The following is an 18,510-nucleotide window of genomic DNA, read 5'->3' as shown; positions in this document are numbered from 1 at the left end:
ATGTTGTATTTTTCCTGTACAGCACTTTGGTCAACCTTGGTTGTTGTTAAGTGCTTAATAAATAAAGTTGGTATGGTATGTTTATAATTTTACATTTGTTTATCCAAGTAGACTACTTTAAAATAAAAAAAATATTTGAACTTGAGGACAGGTTTATCATTTTGTATGATTAACATTTCTGGAATGTTTGGTCTCTATACAGTATGTTGTTGAATGTTAAATCTGGGTAAGCAGATTCAACAAAAGTTACACCAAAAGTAGGCTAATTCCCCTTTAGCAGATAATTAAGCAGTATCACACAATCAAGAGTGTGTTATGGAAGTCTATCAGAACAACCATGATTCAGGTTCAACGGACAAGAATCTAGACTGAATATGTAATATTGAAACATTTCACTTGCAATAGAAGGGGCCTACGCTTGTGCTCGATAAAGAGCCCAGCCCAATAAATTCATCATAATTTCATTTTTCTAATTTATATCTATCTGTGGCTGATAAAATCATACCTGTGGTCCACCATCCTGCAAAAAAGACTGTGTCGGCACTTGCTGTCATAACACGACGTTAAGAGATTTCTGGATAAGGATTTTGTCAGAGCTTTTGCAGCACTCCATCATCGGAAAGCCAATTCTATTCATATTCATGCTGTATTAATTCCTATTGAAACCCTTATCTAATACCTGTTGTCTATTTTTTTTTTTCTTTGCCCTCAATGCCTGGTCATTTCGCTCTCAAATGTGTTCGCTGAGGCACTGACTGAGAGAGTGACGATGCTAATCGTGATTGGTCACGTCTGGATAGGAACGCATGGATAGTAGATTGTCTATTTATAAATGCATTGTATCTATTAAAGGCCCACTGCAGTGTCTTGGAACGTGCAGCATTATTCAGTGTGTTGACATAATTTCTACTGAAACAGGAAGACAGGGCGATATATCAAACAGCCCCGCCCCTTTTTTTAAATAGCCAATAGCGTTTCGTTTATATCACAGCTCGGCCAGAGTGCTGAGCTTGGTAAATACTGTCCATTCGTTTTGTCCAAAAATGTTAGAAAATAATTTAATGAGCTTTTTTTTCTTTTGTTAATAATGTTTTATTTATTTGTTTATTATTTTTGTTAATTTATATAAACCTTAATATTATTTTCTTTGTTTAAGAATACTTATGCTTGTTCATTGTGCCCCAAATAAACTTTACAAATGATCTTTCACTGTATTATGTTTGATTGTATACTGTGTTTGTATACCATTTCCCAATTCGCAAAAAAAAAAAAAAACGCGCTTACCATCTCAGAAGCACTAGCTATGGCCGTATCAATTTCAAGTCAATGACATCTAAAGTCCCTGCCGAAGGAAGTAGTCCCTTTTAGCAACTTGTTAGCAACTGCCATTTTTTAAGACACAACTAAGGTTTAAAAAACCTTTTAAACCTTTATGTCATAGATCAAAATACGAAAATATTTAGAGGCTTTGTTAACCACAGACCTTATTTCAGGTGATTTAGCAAAAACCCATTCAACAAACCCATTGACTTTAGGGCGATGGAACCGGGAGTCCTAAAATGCTAACTTGCTTCCGGGTTTTGCATACAAAAACACGTCATCTCTGAGGTACTTAATATCCTCTATATCACTTTAAAATCATATGCGCCAGCTTGCGCATATGATCCACTCTGTGCTCTCATGTCTCTGGACCAGAGCAGACTGCTCTCGTGCTGTGCAGGTTCACATTTGCGTCAATGGAAAGCATATTTATACTGTTTGAATCATTCCCTATCCTCTATATAGTGCACTATGTGCCATTCACTAGAAACGTCTCGGTTACGTATGTAACCCTCGTTCCCTGAAGGAGGGAACGGAGACGTACGTCAGTAGTGACCGACGAATTGGGATATCGCTTAGAGAGCCCTATCATCTTCGTGTAAACTAAAACAAGCCAATGGAATTGGCGTGCGATATTTGCATAATGCGCACCGCCCCCGACAGGTGTATATAAATAGGAAGCAGATGCAATCGCACTCTGTTTTTCGCTGAGGAGACAACTGGTGTCCGCACTACAGCGAGGGTACAGAAACTGTGGTGACGGGACGTACGTCTCCATTCCCTCCTTCAGGGAACGAGGGTTACATACGTAACCGAGACGTTCCCTTTCAGTCGGTCACGTTCGACGTACGTCAGTAGTGACCGACGAATTGGGATCCCAACTAAAGCACCACAGTTACGAAACCCCTTCCAGTGCCCAGCACAAGCTCAGCCACCCATGGCACCGGCTGGCGGTGAAGGGGGCGAGCTTACAGCGAGAGAGTCTACTGCTGTCTAACCACTACCCACTAAGTAAACTAGACACACTGGGGAAGCGAACCCGTAAGGGACGCTGCGGAAACCACTACCTACCCAATGGGGGAGGAGTTTACGTGGGAATACACACATGGACTGGCCCGGGGGGGCAGTACGCATATGGAGTCCCTGGGATGGCTCCACCTGGTTAGGGGGAGACTCATCTGACAGGTGACAGCAGAGCTGGCTCTGCTAAGGGAAAGACACGGACTCGGCCCGTAGGGAGTTTCAAACCGTGGAAAATACACATATGGGACCGCTCACGTAGAGGGGTCACGACATATGGGCCCCAGCCAACAGACAGCGTCAGCGACGGATGTAGGCCTGGCATCAGACACTCCGCAATGTCCGAGCCGAAGGGGGAGGCGGAGGAACTCGACAGGGTTCGCCAAGCGGGGAACACGACTGGAGTGAAGTATGCACGTATCCGGCCAGTGGCGGGAATGGCATTGCAAGCCGACACTTAGAGTGGGTACAACACGTCTACCGACTAGTGGATGCGAGTACACGCGAGGATACCGGCTCTACACGTAGGCTATAAAACCTAGCGAACGTGTTAGGTGTCGCCCAGCCCGCAGCTCTACAGATATCTGTCAGCGAGGCGCCCTGAGCCAGCGCCCAGGAAGAGGCCACCCCTCTGGTGGAGTGGGCTCTCAACCCGAGCGGGCAAGGCACGCCCTGGGATTCGTACGCCAAGGCGATGGCATCCACTATCCAGTGGGCCATCCTCTGCTTGGAGACAGCCTTTCCCTTCTGCTGGCCTCCGTAACAGATGAAGAGCTGATCTGAGGTCCTAAAGCTTCGCGTTCTGTCCACGTAAACGCGCAGAGCGCGGACGGGACAGAGCAAAGCTAGGGCTGGGTCTGCCTCCTCCGAGGGCAGCGCTTGCAGGTTCACTACCTGATCTCTGAAGGGAGTGGTAGGAACCTTGGGCACGTATCCAGGCCGGGGTCTCAGGATGACGTGAGAAGCACCGGGCCCGAATTCTAGGCACGTTTCGTCGACCGAAAATGCATGCAGATCCCCTACCCTCTTCAGGGAAGCCAATGCAACCAGAAGAACCGTCTTAAGAGACATTAGTTTCGGGTCGACTGATTGCAAAGGTTCGAAGGGATGACCCCGGAGAGCTGTGAGAACCAGGGTCAAATCCCAAGAGGGTACGGAGGAAGGGCGAGGAGGATTCAGTCTCCTGGACCCCCTCAGGAATCTGACGATCAGATCGTGTTTCCCCAGGGACTTACCCTCAACTGCATGGTGATGTGCGGCAATGGCGGCAACATACACCTTGAGGGTGGAGGGAGACAGCCTTCGCTCCAACCCATCTTGCAGAAAGGAAAGCACGGATCCGACCGAACATGACCGGGGGTCCTCTCGGCGAGAGGCGCACCATTCGACGAACAGGTTCCACTTCAGCGCGTAGAGATTCCTAGTAGAAGGAGCTCTAGCGGAAGTGATGGTGTCTACGACCGCTTGCGGGAGATCACTCAGAACCTCCGCATCCCGTCCAGGGACCACACGTGGAGGTTCCACAGATCGGGAGGCGGGTGCCACAGGGTGCCCCGTCTCTGAGTCAGGGTGTCCTTCCTCAGAGGAATCGGCCAGGGAGGTGCTGTCACGAGGAGAATGAGGTCTGAGAATCAGGTCCGAGTGGGCTAGTACGGAGCCACTAACAGAACCTGCTCCCCGTCCTCCCTGACCTTGCACATGAATAGTGCGAGAAGGCTCACTGGGGGAAGCGCATGTTTGCGCAGACCCGGGGGCCAGCTGTGTGCCAGGGCATCCGTGCCGAGCGTGCCGCCGGTCAGGGAATAAAACCACTGGCGGAGGGCAGTTTCCGGGGAGGCAAGCAGGACTACCTGGGCCTCGCCGAACCGCTGCCAAATCAGCTGGACCGCCTGGGGGTGGAGCCGCCACTCGCCCGCAAGTAGATGCTGCCGTGACAGCTCGTCGGCTGCACGGTTGAGCACACCTGAGACACGAGTGGCCCGAAGGGACCTCAGATCCTTCCCACAACAAGAGATGGCGGGCGAGTTGCAACATGCGACGGAAGCGTAGACCACCTTGACGGTAGGTGTACGCAACGGCTGCAATGCTTAGTGAGCGGACTAGAACGTGCTTGCCTGACAACAGCTCCTTGAAGCGGGCCAGCGCAAGACGGACCGCTAGCAACTCGAGGCAATTGGTATGCCAATGCAGCTGAGGCCCCGTCCAAAGACCTGTCACTGCATGCCCGTTGTACGTGGCCCCCCATCCCGTGGCAGAGACATCTGTGGAGACCACAGCGTGCCTGGACACTCGTTCGAGGGGTACTCCGGCCCACAGGAACGAAGGGTCCAACCACCGGACAAGGGTGCGACGGCAGCTCGGTGTCACGGGGACACGGAGCGTGCCGCACTGCCACGCCCATCTCGGGACCCGGCCGCGGAGCCAGTGTTGAAGCGGTCTCATATGAAGCAATCCGAGCGGCGTTACCGCGGCTGCAGATGCCATATGCCCCAGGAGCCTCTGAAAATCTTTCAGTGGAGCCGCTGTCCTGCACTTGAGCGAGCTCAGGCAGTTCAACACCGACTGGACGCGCACCTCGGTGAGACACGCAGTCCGTGCGACCGAGTCTAGCTCGAGACCGAAACAAGAGATCCTCTACCCGGGGGCGAGTTTGCTCTTGTCCCAGTTGACCTGAAGACCCAACCGGTTGGGAGCTACAACCATGTCGGGTAGGACTTTGTACTGACATGCCCGACCCTCGAACGCAGACCAACCTAGGAAGGGTCTGCGTCGAGGCAGAATCGAGACATGAAAGTATGCGTCCTTCAGGTCTATTGCTGCAAACCAATCCTGGGGACGGTCCAGGATTGGCCGTAGCCCACCGCCCTTTTACGGTACAATGAAGTAGGGGCTGTAAAACCCCGACTTCATATCGGCTGGAGGGACCGGCTTGATTGTACCCTTCGCCAGGAGGACAGCAATCTCCACCCGGAGAACAGGAGCACTGTCCAACGACACCGGAGTGAAGTGGACAGCCCTGAAGACCGGGGGACGCCGGGCGAACTGAATCGCATAGCCGAGTCTGATAGTACGAATGAGCCAACTGGACAGGCTGGGGAGCGTGCTCCACGCTTCCAGACACTGAGCCAGCGGGACCAAAGGCACCACAGACGCACCGGGGGTGGGGCAGCAAGGCAGAGGCGGTGAGGCGGAGCCTGGCACACTGGCAGACACCCCTTGTTGTGACCTGGAGTTTGAGGAAACTGCTCTTTTTGTGGCAAAGTGGGTACCGCTGGACTCCGGAGAGCCAGCGGCGGTAGATGGACAGCCGCCACAAAATCCCCCCCGGCCCTCCTCCGGGGGTGGGAGAGCAGATGGAATACTCTCCCAAAGGGCAGGAACCTTCCGCTCCAGGTCGCCCGTCTCAGGGCCGAGTTTTCCCCGACCGCTTGCCACCTGGCTGGCAGAGACGGGCTGGGCACCACGTCCGCGCCCGGCACCCTGCTGTTTGGCTGGTGTAGGCTGCTGCTTTGCCAACTTAGCAGGGGCGGAGGAAGACGCAGGCGGGCGCCCTCGGCGACGAGCGGGCTGAGGCTGAGCCACGGGCGGCTGGGTGGAGGCAGCAGCGGACCGCCGTGGCATGACATGTCTGATAGCCTCAGCCTGCTTCTGTGCAGCGGAGGACTGTTGGGCACAGTTCTCCGCCGCGTCGCCGAAAAGGCCGACCGGAGACACGGGGGAATCCAGGAACCGATGTTTGTCGGTCTCCCTCATGTCTGCCAAGGTCAGCCAGAGGTGGCGTTGCTGGGCTACCAAAGTAGACATCGCCTGGCCAACAGAACGCGCTGTCACCTTCGTTGCCCGGAGGGCAAGGTCAGTGGCAGCGCGCAGCTCCCCAAGCAGCTGTTGGTCAGGACCTTCCTGGGGCATCTGCGACAGCGCTTTTGCCTGATAGACCTGCAAAAGGGCCATCGCGTGCAGGGCAGAGGCAGCCTGCCCACAGGCACTGTAAGCTTTCTCAGTCAGACCGGCTGAGAGTTCACAGGCCTGGGACGGGAGACGCGGCTCACCGCGCCAGCCAGCGGCCGTTGGACACAACTGCGTCGCAACAGACCGCTCGACTGGCGGGATCTTCGCGTACCCCCTGGCTAGCCCGCCGTCCAGGGAGGTGAAGGCAGACGAGTGACCAGGCCCTGTACGAGCCCCATGCGGAGCTTGCCAAGACCTGGTCACCTCATCGTGTACTTCCGGGAAGAAAGGCATTGGGGCGGGACGCTGGATTTGACCAGCGCGACCCCCGCCAAGTACCAATCGTCCAACCGAGATGGGCCGGGACAGGGTGGAGGGTTCCACTCAAGCCCGACGCACAAGGCGGCCCGGGAGAGCACAGCCGTGAGCTCGGGATCCGACTCGGGCAACGCTACCGTCCCGGGCGGCAGCGCGTCCGAATCCTCCCCCGAGGACTCAGGCTCACCTTCCGATGCAGCGATCGACATCCGATCCGCCGCCAGCACACCAAAGGTAACGGCTGGACAGTCCGTAGAGGGCCCAGCGGAAACCAACGGTGGCACGATGGGTTGCGGTGCTGATGAGGCGGCAGGGGCCCGAGGAGCGTTTCCGCTCGGCGGGGAAGCCCTGACCGTAATCCTCCGGTCACCCTTCCTATACAGCGCCGTACCGTCATTCCGGTTCCCGGGGCCGGAAAAAACGGTCGTACGCGGCATAGGAGAGGGGACCCCCGCTTCCTGAGACTTCAGGAAGGAGAGTCTCGACCTCAGCATCGCGATAGTCATGTTCCCGCAATGGGAACATGAACCATCCACAAAAGCTGCTTCAGCGTGCAGAATGCCCAAACACGAGATGCAACGATTGTGCCCATCAGCAGGGACCAGGGAACGACCGCACCCATTAACGCACAGACGAAATGACATACTGTCAGGGTTCGTCTGTAAAGCTCTTTTAGAAGGGGAAGTCAACTCACTCGTGCTGAAGCACCCAGGGAGCGACGCGATGTGTCAGGTACACCACTCCCTGACACACCGAGGAACCGGCCCAAATCGCTACACACGCACACACTCTTTGTGTTGCTGTGAAAACAGCAGTTTTCGAGCTTATAGCTCAGCTCCTCGGAGACTCGCGACCTCGCTGAACGTGCCCTTTCACCAGCACTGAAAGCTCGCTGTAAATCCTCTTCTGAGGCAATGTTTTAGAATAAAACAAACGAAGAAAGGAGTCTTCTAAAACAGGACACCAGTGAATGGCTCCGAAGCGAAAGACAGAGTGCGATTGCATCTGCTTCCTATTTATATACACCTGTCGGGGGCGGTGCGCATTATGCAAATATCGCACGCCAATTCCATTGGCTTGTTTTAGTTTACACGAAGATGATAGGGCTCTCTAAGCGATATCCCAATTCGTCGGTCACTACTGACGTACGTCGAACGTGACCGACTGAAAGGGAACTAGTAATCGTGTGACCGATTTCAGCCACAGCTTCAGTGTCTGTTTATAGTGTAGGAGGGGGCGGAACTTCAGATTCTAGAGAGCATTTAATTGGCAGAATATTTGATGAGAAGCTGAAGTGCGATGTGATGTCATTAAAATCTGTGATCCATTTTAGTGGAAGTGAGAGATTTGAATGCTTATATCTCCTAAATGCGAATGTTGTCATTGTTTTGGAAAAACACCGGCTTATAATCTTAAGGCTAACATAATACTAAAAGCTAAAAAAACTTACATTTTGATTTCAGGGGGACTTTAGGTGTGAAATATTAGATAACATTGTTAAATATAACAGAGATAAAGTAATTGTCGTCACATTTCATACAATGTTTTTGTCTGTGTTTCTTCTTAATGGGGGGTCAAAATATGTGTTAAAGCATATGTTACTAATTTGAAAATGTCATGTTAGAAGAACTAGCAACAACAGGAAGTTGGGAGTAACATGGAGACAGTGCAAAGTGTGATATTGCTTTTATACAGCAGTGCAATAAACAAGGAGTTCACATTGAGTAACATTTTTTTTTTTACGTTTTAGACAGTTAGACAACTGTAGTGGTGTTTCATTCCTAAATGTTTCCGTGGGGAACAGATGATAGAGTAGGTACACTATGAAATCATAGCTAATAATCAACCTTTCTCATAAATAGCTTAATTACAAGGTCAGACAAATCATCAGTAGCACAATGTCTTTGCTGAAATGTACTGTAGGCCCTATATATAAAAGATATTTTAAATTATTTCATTAAATAATCTTTCTGTAAGAGAATTCAGCCCATTATCAACTTGTTGTGAGTTGACTGACCTCAATTTATCAGACTTTGCTGAACAATGATCTCATTAAACTAATTATAAGTGAGAAAATCACACTGCCATTAGCAAGAAGTTATTACAGTACTGAAGTGGTTGACCAAAGTGGTCTCAAAACAATTGCCTATGACTAATCACTTTTCAAATGCAATGAATAAAGGTGGGTATTTTGCCACATTTTAAGGTAAGGCTGTACAATTAAAGGGATATTTGACCCAAAATGATCATTCTGTCATCAGTTACTCACCCCCACATTAATCCAAATCCATAACTTTTTTATTAATATATCTCAATTGACTATACAACAATGTGAATCGCATTTGGGAACGTGCTAACATCTTTCATGTAAGAAAAAAAATAATTAGGGTTGGAATGACATGAGAGGATAAACGACAAATATTGTTTTATGTCAATCATCTGGATTATTTTTCTCCAGATTTAACCAAAATCACTGTGTCTCTCTTCAAATGGATATGTTTTCAAGGACATCCATTTGTGTAGACCATGACTGACATTCTCTTTGTTTACATTTGGAAAGAGAGGTCAAACAAAACTAACTCTTTGAAAAGGTAACAGAGTTCATTTCTGTTTGAATAATCACTACAAATTCATTAATTAAGTGTGAAGAGCGCATGACATGTTCATATAATTAGATAGAAATCCACCCCCAGAAAAAAATATCTTCACGCAGAAATGCGTTCTCGCCTCTTCCCCTGAACAGATTTTGGTTAGACTATGCATTATAGAAAATAACTATAATATCAGTATGCATTGAATCTTTTCTTGGGTGTAAGAATGAGCTCTCTTTTTCAGAGCTGAGAATATCCTCTTGATCCAGGGTAAATAAGGTACATCGGTTTAATTAAAAAGCCTCCAAAAGGAGATCTGCTGAGATTTACATTTCAAAGCTCCTCTGTCTCTGCTGTATATCCTCCTGGAATGGAAAACAGGGATGTAATTCGGTTAGAACGCCCCTCTGAAAATGATTTGGGTGATTAAGTGACCTGAAATGTTTGAATATCAAATGAGAAACCTGTGAAAAGAGATGAGTTGCAAGAGTGGGGAAGACGAGGCGAGTATGATCGTGAGAATTCAACTGATGAGGTAAAGATCTTCAAAGAGCATAAAAATAGTCAATCACATTTATTTGTATTTGTCAATAAAGTAATAAAACCTGAAAAGGTAAACCCTTAAAATGTCATCTCCTACCTCAGAACAATCCAAATCCATTTGGCCAAAGGATATTCAGTTTGAAGCCTCTTGGCAAGATCGTGTCTTGCTGGTGTGGAGTGCAATATTAAGCACGCACTTTGAGTTTTGATCCTTTTATATGTTCTCAAACAATGTGCCAAAACTTTTTGGAGACTCCCCCACTGTTTTCAAATAAAAATGAGCTCACTTCTTCTGACAGGTTACACATTTCTTTCCCACTCCACTTTTATTTGTGGAGTATCATCCACAGGTCATCCAGTTACCAAGCAGATTTTAAAGGGAGAAAAAGTTCCCACATCTTCAGGCCAGCCTATTTAGGTCACAATGGCAGATCCTGCCATAAGTGATATACATGCAAAATTTTCTGTGGTTTAATTAATCCATGAATTTGAACACTCTTGCATCGCATAATCCTAATAAGTTCCTAAATGCTGCTGTAAACTCTAATGCTCAAAATAATTAATTGGTTTGAGTAGGACAAACTTAAAGTACAAACTTTAGCACTTTCTTTTTCTTTCGAGTTCACAGAACTTATATATTTTAAGTAAACTGAACTTTTTCCTTGTTTCATTGAGTTGCATGAACTATGAACTCATTTCTTTTAATTTAGACAAACTTAAGTTTAACTTAAAGTGGGCTGGGATTTCTACTTCTCAGCATGCTTTGCCCATGGCACTCGAAAGGGAGAGTAAATGCTAAAATTAAGTGTTATATAATGTTTTTTTGTGCAAGATTAATGTTAAGTGGGAGATTTAGTAGTGATTAATGTTTTGTTATGCTAATTAAGAGAAGTTTCTGTTAATGTAGGTTTTTGGAGAGTTGCAGTCATGGTATCATGTGGTGCATGGCCTTGGTTTGAAAGCAAGAATGTTAAATGCTTTATATTGCTGTACTCATTCAGCGAGTGCTAAACCATGTTATTGTTAACATGTTAGCATATTAGAAAATTAGCATTTTCTGAATTAGCTTATTACAGCTAGCTAAGTTTACACTAATAAAATGTTTACATTGAGGTTACATGATGATATCAAGTTAAATGTATGAATTAGTGTACTCAAACATTTCAGTTTAAGAACAATTAAAATGTATGAGTACAAAATAAAAATTTGCCAGTTCTGCTTAGTTAAACTTTGAATTTCTTGACTTAAAAATGTTGAGGCAACTGATTGCCTCAATTTTTTTTTAGTTTTGCCAACTTATTCGGTTTACAGTGTAACAAAATTATCTTTAAACTAATTCATGTAAAAATAAATTTAATTAAATGAATAAATTTTTATTTGAGCTGTAAATCATTTTACATTCATTTAGGGTTTATGGCATTGCAAAAATACATACACACATACACACTGTTAGAAAAAAAAAGGTATACGGCGCCATCACTGGGGCAGTACCCACACGTCCTGATATTGCTGAGTTAGATGCATTCCTGGGTCAACATATTTTGTTGCTCCTGGAGCAACATTCTAGTCTGATAATTTAGTCTTAACCCTATTCCTATCCCTAAACCTAACCCTACCCATAAATTATCCCAAAAATCAGAGGGAAATGATAGATGAATAACACTGATGTAGAAGCACCAATTCATGATTTTAAGCTTAAACTTGACATAATCTGTAAACTTGTCCCTTAAATGTGATTGGTTGATTTGAATGTTGTTCCTGGATCAACAAAAATGTTGACCCAGGATCACGTTGAACAGGTTATGCGGCAGAACCCTACGCTACAAAAGTGAAAAGGTACATCTTTGAACCTTACTTACCCCTAAATGGTCCATACCTTAAAGGTACATATTAGTACCTTTTTTCCTTTGTACATTGAGGTACTGCCCCAGTGACAAGCACCATACCTTTATACCTTTATCCTCTGACAGTGCACACAATAAATGTGTTAAACAATATCAAGTTAATTTCAACCAATGGTAAATTTTCAAAAGCTGAAGTTCAGCTGAAAGTCATTATTCCTCCCACATTAAAAAGTGTCACGTTTAATTAAAATGTAATGTACAAGTAAATGATTCTGTACATTAATAATGATTATTTTAATGCCTTTGCAATGTAATTAATCAATGTAAATACACTAATACAGTACTATATGCATCCAGGCTTACAAAACAATAATTAATTTAATGCAGTACATGCGTTTCATCTCCACCAACATTAATGACCCCTGATATAAATCTTTATATTTATAGTTTGTGTCAATTGCATTGCACTGTATTTAAAAATGGCTATAGACATATCAAAATGTGAAATATGCTTTGCATATGTATCAAATAAAATATGAAAATGACTTTATGTGAACTATATAGGCAATAGTTTGTATTAAAATAGCATCCTAGGCAGGTTTTTGGCTCAATCCATTCCTCTGTGTGTGCGTGCGTGTGTGTGTGTGTGTGTGTGTGTGTGTGTGTGTGTGTGTGTGTGTGTGTGTGTGTGTGTGTGTGTGTGTGTGTGTGTGTGTGTGTGTGTGTGTGTGTGTGTGCGTGCGTGTGTGTGTTTTCACATAAGCCAATGCACTGCCTCATCGCATACGTCCATAACACAGACACCTGAGCCTTATGACTCTCTGAGTAATGACTCTGCAGGGAGATTTTTCCCAAGACTCCACCCCTCACTTCCAGTCCAGGTGGTCTGATGCCAAACTGCGTTGCTTCTCCAAACTCCGATAACTGACGGGCCTTTTTCCCTCTAATCTGATTTCTATTGAGTGAGTGCGGCCAGCAAGTGCTACTAAAGCCTCTCTATGGTGTGTTATAAATTTCACCACTGACACCTTAAAAGCCAACATCCCCCACGCACCCCGTCCCACTCTGACAGACCATATAAACACACACGCTCCCCTCTTGCCCCTTACCCGTATGCTACTGCCCCTCCACAGCCCTGCAGCCTAATGGGGGAGATAGTGTTACGAATGGAGAGGGAAGTGCCCCTATCATGATGTCAGACTTCCTAACGGCTGCTTAAGTGCTGCTTAAAAATGACCCCAGCACTCTCTGAATCTGAGCGCATTGTATAAAGGACTAATGATTACACATGCGATGAGATGCGGCTTAATGAGGAAGCATTTTATGGCGGAAATGACTTAAATCTTCTTCGCCGGCTGTGGGCTCGATTGGTATTAAATGAAAGCAGTCTGGGCAAATGTCTGATGCATGCTGGGAAATGGAGATTCTGTGTTGCAAATCACCTTTTGCATCATTTACACACAGCATATAGCCTATTATATCATTTATCTATGCTGCTCAGCATGAAAAGATCACAAATATCATTTGTTTGAAGATGCCACTTAGTTTGATGTATGTTGTTATACAGTGCTGTTCAAAAGTTTGGGGTCAGTAATATTTTATTTGAAAGAAAATAATATTTTTATACACTCTAAAAAATGGGTTAAAAACAACCCAAGTTGGGTTGAAAATGGACAAACCCAGCAATTGGGTTGTTTTAACCCAGTGGTTGGGTTAAATGTTTGCCCAACGTGCTGGGTAGTTTTATTTAACTCAACTTTTGTATAAAAATTACTGTATTGCTTGCTTAAAATGAACCCAAAATATGCTGGAAATTAACATTTATTAATATGTTTAATAAATGAGCATTTATTAATAAGATAATGAATAATAAACAATAAACATTTATTAAATTGCTTATTAATAAATGTACACCTTTTGATTATTATTGTTGCCTCTAGTAATTATGTGTCTGATTTTTAATTTCCAACATATTTTGGTTTCATTTTAAGCCAGCCATATAGTCAATTCTAATCAGTAGTTGGGTTAAATAAAACTACCCAGCAGGTTTTGCAAACATTTAACCCAACAACTGGGTTAAAACAACCCAATTGCTGGGTTTGTCCATTTTCAACCCAACTTGGGTTGTTTTTAACCAAACATTTTTTAGAGTGTACAGCAAGGGTGCATTAACTTGTGTAACATTAAAGGATTAGTTCACTTTCAAATCAAAATTTCCTGATAATTTATTCACCCCGATGTCATCCAAGATGTTCATGTCTTTCTTTTTTCAGTCGAAAAGAAATGAAGGTTTTTGATGAAAACATTCCAGGATTTTTCTCCATATAGTGGACTTCAATGGCCTCCAAACGGTTGAAGGTCAAAATTAATTTCATCATTGCAGCTTCAAAACATTCTCCCAAACGAGAAATAAGGGTCTTATCTAGAAAAACCATCACTCATTTATCTTCTTCTTCTCTATTTGAATTCTGGCAGTGTAGACGCTGCTAAGTGTATTACTGCCCTTCTCAGGTCAAAGTTTGAACTAAATTGTCATATACAATATGCTAGTGAAAGTATATAACAATTAGTGCAAACTTTGACCTGTGGAGGGCAGTAATACACTTAGCAGCGTCTACCCTGCTGGAATTCTAGAGAAGAAGAAGAGAGCTAGTTCAAGATAAGCATTTATGGTTAAAACGTATATAATTTTAAATTTTTTTTAGAAAATGAGCGATGGTTTCTCTTATTTCTCGTCTGGGATTGTGTAAATTGCTTTGAAGCTGCACTGAAACTGTAATTTTGACCTTCAACCATTTGGAGGCCATTGAAGTCCACTATATGGAGAAAAATCCTGGAATGTTTTCATCAAAAACCTTAATTTCTTTTCGACTGAAGAAAGAAAGACATGAACATCTTGGATGACATGGGGGTGAGTAAATTATCAGGAAATTTTAATTTAAAAAGTGAACTAATCCTTTAACTGAGCTTTCTAAGATTGTAACCACCTTTAATTTCAAAACCTCATGCATTGACCCTGTACCTACAGCTTTTTTTAAAAGAGTGTTTGATGTTTTGCATATTATAAATACATCTCTTAAGACTGGTTGCTTCCCTGATGCTTTTAAAACGCCTATCATAAAACCTGTATTGAAGAAACCTAATTTGGATAGCAGTGTGGCTAATTATAGACTGATATCTAACTTCTCATAGTAAAATTCTAGAAAAGGTAGCTGTAGCACAAATAAACAGCTTTCATAAAGAAAATCACATTATAGAGGAATTTCAGTCTGGTTTTAGAGTACACCACAGTACTGAAACTGCCCTCACAAAAATAATTAGTGACCTCAAAATAAACTATGATAAAAATAAGGGTCTCAATTTTAGTTCTTCTAGACTTAAGTGCAGCGTTTGATACAATTGATCATGACATTTTAATCAATCGTTTAGGAAAACTAGTAGGTCTCTCTGATTCTGTATTAAATTGGTTTAAAACATATATTAAAGAGAGAAATTTTTGTGTGAAAATTGGAGAGTATGTATCTGAGAAACATGAAACTCAATTTGGAGTTCCACAAGGAAGCTGCCTTGGTCCTTTATTGTTTTCATTGTACATGCTGCCACTTGGTGACATTATTAGAGAACATAATGTATGTTTCCATAGTTATGCTGACGACACTCAACTGTACATTTCTGTGGAGCTGAATGACACTGAGGCTATTAATTCGATTACTACCTGCCTTATGGCAGTAATTAATTGGATCAGTACTAATTTTCTAAAATTAAATGAGGATAAAACTGATATTTTATTAGTTGGCCCAAAAATTAAAAGAGAATTGTTGTTAACGAATCTAGTAAAATTATTTCCTTGGGTACAACCAGAGGTTACTAGTCTTGGTGTTATTTTAGATTCAGATCTAAGTTTTAACTCACACATTAATAAGGTAACAAAATCTTCCTTCTTTCACTTCAGAAATGGTTTTAAACCAGAAAGATGCAGAAAAATTAATTCATGCTCTTATTTCAAGTAGACTCGATTATTGTAATGCACTTTTTACTGGTCTCCCACAAAAATCAATGAACAGACTCCATCTTATCCAAAACTCTGCTGCTCGGTTGTTAACTAGATCCAAAAAAAGAGAACATATAACACGGCTACAATGCAATGGCTTCCTATAAAGTTTAGGATAGATTTTAAAGTCTTACTCAACACGTATAAAGCTTGTAATGGACAAGGACCTAATATTGCTAACTCTCTCATTAATTATATTCCATCAAGAACTTTAAAATCATCAAATGCAGGTCTACTGGAGGTCCCCAAGTATAAACGAAAGAAAATTGAAAAACCTTTTTTTTTACTTTGGCATTTACTTAGTTGTACTTTTGGTTTTCTTCTTCTTCTTATTATTATTATTATTATTATTATTTTATGTTTTATCATTTTGTGTTTTATAGAAAATTATTTTCATTTTGGGTTTTTTTCTTATATGTTTGTATCTTATATTGTGTGACGTATTTAAATCCTTTTTACATTTTATGCTGATGTATCTTTTAAGCTCAGTATTGTTTTTGCTGTTCATCTGTGTAATCTTGATCATGTAAAGCACTTTGAACTACATTTTATTTCTGAAAGGTGCTATATAAATAAAATGTATTATTATTATTATTATTATCATTATTATTAAATTGATCAAAAGTGATAGGAAAGACTTTTACATTGATACAAAAGGTTTCTATATCAAACAAATGCTGTTATTTTAAACTTACTATTCATTAAAGAATCTTGGGGGCAGGGGGTTATAATGGTTTCCACTAAAATATCAAGCAGCACAACTGTTAATAGTTTAACATTAATAGTAAGAAATGTTTATTGAGCAGCAATTTAGCACATTAGAATAATTTCTGAAGGATCATATGACACTGAAGACTGGAGTAATGATGCTGAAAATTCAGCTTGCTGAACACGAATGCTGTCCATTAAGCTTAACTTGTACTGAACCTGGAATTTTCCTTTCAGGATTGTCCCTAAGCTTTTCCATTGAAGGAAAAGCTTTGTACTATAGAGGAAGATTGGGGTTATTTTCTAAGACAGAACCACTCCAGCAGAAGAAAGGCCCATGTCAGCTGACATTTGAAAAGTAGGCACTTTTGCACAAGCTTTAAGTCCCTTTCTCTCTGACTGTAAGTGTGCAAGTGACAGTGGTCGCTGTGCGGGCGCTGATGGATGGTCTGCTTTTTCCTCTTCATCAGCCTGATCAGAAAGGTGGCAGCCACCTCAGACAACCCCAGAGCTGTCGCGCTCTCTAAATCATGGGCCACAGAGGCGTAGAAGCATCCATCTGCCTCACCAGCAGTGGATCAGACACAATCCCTGCATGGCAGCCTCCCTGTGCTCTCTAACTCACACAGCAAACAGCGTTCAAGAGCACTAATGGTTGTTTCAACTTCTTCAGGTTGAATCAGTACTGGAAGGTTTGCTTGCAATGATGTTTATTCCATTCAAATCAGTTGAAAAATCATTATAGCCAAGGTTTCAATCAAGCGCCTTCAGGAGAATGAGTGGATTGGCTGGTCATTCATAAATGTAGTTATTTTTTTTTCACCACAGCTTCACTGCAAAAATATTGAGATCCTCATGTAAAGACTTTTATCAAAGTACATTGTGATGCAGAAAAGACTTGAGACTACGTGGACTTTTCTCACTGACTGCTGCTGATTCTAATTGCTTTTAGAGGGAAAGCCAATAACTGCTGGTATAGGATCAGTTTTCTCAGTAATAATAGCATATTGGCGAAATAAATTTGGTGTTTGTACTCTTAAAGGGTTAGTTCACCCAAAAATGAAAATAATGTCATTTATTACTCACCCTCATGCCGTTCCACACCCGTAAGACCTTCGTTAATCTTCGGAACACAAATTAAGATATTTTAGTTGAAATTCGATGACTCATTGAGACCTGCATAGCCAGCAATGACATTTCCTCTCTCAAGATCCATTAATGTGCTAAAAACATATTTAAATCAGTTCATGTGAGTACAGTGGTTCAATATTAATATTATAAAGCAATGAAAATATTTTTGGATACACCAAAAAAGCAAAATAAAGACTTATATAGTGATGGCCGATTTCAAAACACTGCTTCAGGAAGCTTCGGAGCGTTATGAATCAGCGTTATGAATCAGCGTGTTGAATCAGCGGTTCGGAGCGCCAAAGTCACGTAATGCGATCTGAATCATGATTCGACACGCTGATTCATAACGCTCCGATGCTTCCTGAAGCATTGTTTTGAAATCATCCATCACTATATAAGTCGTTATTTTGTTTTTTTGGTGCACCAAAAATGTTCTTGCCACTTTATGATATTAATATTGAACCACTGTACTCACATGAAATGATTTAAATATGTTTTTAGCACATTAATGGATCCAAAAATATCTTAATTTACATTCCGAAAATGAACGAAGGTCTTACGTGTGTGGAACGGCATGAGGGTGGGTAAACTAACCCTTTAAGAGCATCAAAGTTTTCTATTTACAACTTATTTTGCAGCATTGAGCAATACAGCCAATCACAAACATATCTGTTGACTTCTTGAACACAATGGCCAATCAAACGCGTTTAAGTTAGAATCCACACATCGCTGAGTTCTGCACGTTAGCAATTCCTCTCGTAATAAGTTCATTTCTAACTAAAAAAGTAGACATTCTGTAGGCTAAATAAGAGATTCATTGAGCAGTCAGCTTCACTGATTATAGCGAAACTTTGTGAGATCACAATGAATTTAAAGTGACAGATTTTTAGTGATTATAAGCACTGAAATATAAACCATTTAGTAATTTTAATAAAACTTTTGTTATGCTGCATTAGGTAAGGCAATGATTATTTATCATTCGAACTGGCTGCCATGCCAAATCACACATACTATACAGTATAATTATTTTTCTGTT

Source organism: Chanodichthys erythropterus, chromosome 21 (assembly GCF_024489055.1).
Source record: "Chanodichthys erythropterus isolate Z2021 chromosome 21, ASM2448905v1, whole genome shotgun sequence".
In the NCBI taxonomy this organism is placed as follows: Eukaryota; Metazoa; Chordata; class Actinopteri; order Cypriniformes; family Xenocyprididae; genus Chanodichthys; species Chanodichthys erythropterus.
This window is presented reverse-complemented; position numbering follows the sequence as displayed.